Raw genomic sequence first — 4,196 nt, forward strand, 5'->3', positions numbered from 1 at the left:
TCTGTGTTTCCTTCTGCAAACTCAGGCTCATCCCACCACCAGCCAAGGTCATCTCTGCGAAGCGCTCCAGGAAATACACACACAGGCACACACACACATGTCTGCATGTCTATGGTGGACAGGTGATATCCGGAGCATCAGTTGCGGTGCAACTGGTGCACATGACACAAACCCTTGTGCTGAAAGGTCCAGAGGGCCGAGATGCCTCTGGGATGCCCTGGTTACCTCCCTGCTCACCCGCCCCGCCCCCCAAGGGCCGCCTCTTCACGGCTGCCACATGGAAGCGTCCAGCAACAACACTGGCAAAAGTAGAAGGGAGTCCTTGACTTACAACAGAGCCTTTCGTTCGAAGTTGCAACGGCACTGAAAAAAGTGACAGGACCACTTTTCACACTTATGACGGTTGCCGGGTGATGTGATCCCCTTTTGCGACCTTCTGACATGCCAAGTCAATGGGGAAGCTGGATTCACTTAACAACCACGTTACTAATTTTACAACTGCAGTGATTCACTTAACAACCGTGGCAAAGAAAAGTTGTAAAATCAGGTAAAAGTCGCTAAACAACCGTCTTGCTTCGCAACCGAAAATGTTGGTTCAGTAGTTGTGGTCATAAAGGGAGGACTGCCTGTATAACGCTAACAGTTCTAAACAGGGAGTGGAAGCCTTGCGCCCAGAGAGCAGTGGGGGGGGGGGAGGCCTGGAACTGAGCTTTCCCTTGCAGGCCTCCCCCTTCAGGGGTCCCCTCGGCTCTGGCTCTCCTGACGTGGCTCTCAGAATCAGATCCATGCTGGATCCCTTGGCCACGAAAGAGCAACCCCGGATCCCTTCTGATCCAAGAGAGTGGGAAAACCTTCTAGGATTGCGTCCCAGAAGCTGTTGAGCAGATCGGAAGGCCAGGTTTGGGCGGGGAAGGGGGGGGGGCCTTCCCCAGTCGTCTTTTCGGGAGAAAGCCAGCCCACCACAAACCCCCTCGTCCAGGGATGGGAGTGGGGTGTGTAAAGAGCTCCACTTCATACTAAGCTGGGCACGTGGTATGGATGCACCATTGTGTTTTGAGACCCTGTTTTACATGAACACACTGCCTATTGTGGCTTATTTGGCCAGTTACAGTTTAAGCAAGTCATGGTTTAATGAGCTATAAGCCCAGGTATACCACAGACATTAGCTGCACTTCTGAGTGGGGCGGGGGGAGGAGAAGAAATCATCTTCCCTAGCTGGACAATGGAATGTGTGCAACAAAACAACCACTCTCAGAGAGTTCCACGGGACCCACACACCTCCTCCTCCTCCTCCCGCATCTCCACTCTGCAAACTCTCCTCCACTTTAGCACAGGTGACATTACCTGGTTGAGCCAGGAAACGCCTGCAAGGGAAGATGCTCACGGAGCACCAAGGACCCCACAGTCTCCCACGACCCCTCCCTCTTTTGGCACTCTCGATGATGTTCTCTAGCTGAGTAAATGAAAGGCCTGCAAGAAAACCAGCCACCGCAGAGAGCAGAGAAGACCCCTCACTCCAGCTCTGAGTTCTTCTATGGCAGTGGTTCCCAAACTTGGCAACTTTAAGACTTCAACAGTGGTTCCCAAACTTGGCAACTTTAAGACTTCAACAGTGGTTCCCAAACTTGGCAACTTTAAGACTTGCGGACTTCAACTCCCAGAATTCTCCAGCCAGCTCTGCTGGCTGGAGAATTCTGGGAGTTGAAGTCCGCAAGTCTTAAAGTTGCCAAGTTTGGGAACCACTGTTCTATGGGACGTTAAAACACCCCCTTTGCCAAGTACCTTTGCCAGGCAGTTTCCTCCTGCAACTTTCTCCTGTCCGGATGATGCAACGGTGTAAAATTGTAGGCTGTGCGCAGTTGAAGCAAAGGAGGCTTGTTACAACTTGTGCAAGAATTTTGAGGGCCTGAAGCCTCACTTGGAAGGGCACACGGGGCACAAAACGAGGGAGCCTGAGAGTTTGGAAGATCGGAGGAGATCAGGAACGCTCAAGGAATCGGTAAAAAAAAAAGGGGGTAAACGCTGGGAAGGGGAGGGGAGGGGTCTGAGCTGTGGCTCGCCTTGCCCAAAGCCCCCAGCCAAATTTCCAGGCTGCTTAACGGGAAACAGCCTTCGGTCCTGCAGTTCTGGTTTCCAGCTTTTATTAACCATGCAAGAATAAACCCCAGGATGGTTATTCTTGGGACAATAACAAAAGCCGGAGAAGAAATTAAAAAGGGAAGGAAAGGAACAGCACAGTTGTAGGAGAAGAAGACCTCCACTGTCCCTCCAGATGTCTAACAGCTGCTTTCCAACTTTCTTCCCTTTAAATCGACCTCACTTTGGAAAACCATGGACTCTTCTCTGAACCCCGAGTGCGTCAGAACATTGCAAACAGCTCCAGGTTGTGAGATGTGGGAAGACTGGTGCTTGCCAAGAACCATCATTTGCATCGGCTGAAAACACGGACCACAATGTGGCCACACTCTCCAATTGTGTGTTTGTGAGTGTAAGAGGGAGTGGGGAGGGAGGGACGGGGGAGGAAGTATTTGTATTTGTATTTTATTATTTGTATGCCGCCCTTCTCCGGGAGGACTCAAGACGGCGAACAATTCAAGGAAAAAAAAGGGGGGGAACATAAAAAGACAAAATACAAATAATAAAAGCAGACAACAGTCGCACAATCACACCTGTCGAGAGGGGAAGGGAACTCATCACCCCCAGGCCAGGTTTTGACGGCTTTTCGGAAGGCCTGGAGAGAGGTGAGGGTCCGAATCCCTGCGGGGAGTTCGTTCCAGAGGGCCGGAGCTGCCACAGAGAAGGCCCTCCCGCGGGTAATAGCCAGGTGGCATTGGCTGGTAGATGGCACCCGGAGGAGGCCAACCCTGTGAGATTGAGGGGAAGCGCAAGGAATCCTGGTTACCAGTACTGGTCCTGTTAGGAGCCGGGCCGCACAAGCAAGCGAAGCTTCATCTGCACATGCGCAGAATCTAGTAGTGCACGGAACAACCACCACCTGGTGCCCAAAAGATTGGGGGAGATAGCAAATGGAGTGGGTGTGGGTTTCATTAGGAACGAAAGGCTAAAGTGCATGTCAGAAATATGGATGAGTGACAGCCAGGCTCTTGCAGCTGCGTGTGAAGGTGGGCATCAATGGGTCTGGGCTAGGCATTGTGAAGGCCTCCAATAAGGTAACGGAGGAACCAGAGATGCCTTTGGGGGGGAATTGCACACCCGTCTGAATGAACCCAACCCAGGACAAATGGGTTGAGAACAAGGGGAGGGGGATTCCAAGAGATTAAGGAGGAAGTGACTGTGACATTTGGAGAGCTAAGATCAAATCAGAAGCAGCTTTGTCTTTTACAAGTAAAGTGGCAAGCATATATAAATATTCCTTCCCCCTTCGGCTTGGCCGAATCGGAATTCAATATCAACAGCAATAGCAGTTAGACTTATATACCGCTTCATAGGGCTTTCAGCCCTCTCTAAGCGGTTTACAGAGTCAGCATATCGCCCCCAACAACAATCTGGGTCCTCATTTTACCCACCTCGGAAGGATGGAAGGCTGAGTCAACCCTGAGCTGGTGAGATTTGAACAGCCGAACTGCAGATAACAGTCAGCTGAAGTGGCCTGCAGTGCTGCACCCTAACCACTGCGCCACCTCGGCTCTTTGCCTCGGCTCTTCAGGCCTGAGTCGCAGAACCGGCAGCAACCCAGTCCTGCCACGCGCCTGAACTGGTTCCCTTGCTTGGCCACAAGAAATCCCATTTTGGATTTGAGTGACTGCGTGTGCGCAGTTCCCTGTAAATTGTTCTTGTGCACGCATATGTTGCACACAGGTTGCAAACTGGCCGTAACGCCGGCAGCAACCCCCCCCCCCTATTTTCCCCTAACAGCCCCGTGAAATGAGTTTTGTCAAGCGCCAGGGAAGTGAGGATATCCAGGCGGTTCAAATGGCTGCAAGGATTCCTAGCTCAAGTTCTCGACAAGAACCCAGCCAACCGGCGGTCAAAGCAAACTGGTGGCAGGTAAGAGTCAGCTCAAGGTGGGCAGGACGTGGGCCTCTTGTGGACGTGAAGGGACTCGAGACTGGTGACCTGCTTGACCCCTCCCTCCCTCCCTCCCTCCCTCCAGCTCAGCCTGGTCCTCTCCTACAGGGTTGGGCTGAGAGAGAGAGCGACTGACCCAAAGTCACCTAGCTGGCTTTCCCGCCCCA

Source organism: Thamnophis sirtalis, unplaced genomic scaffold, assembly GCF_051295495.1.
Source record: "Thamnophis sirtalis isolate CommonGarterSnake01/CBP01778 unplaced genomic scaffold, rThaSir2_p1.2 scaffold_18, whole genome shotgun sequence".
NCBI lineage: Eukaryota > Metazoa > Chordata > Lepidosauria > Squamata > Natricidae > Thamnophis > Thamnophis sirtalis.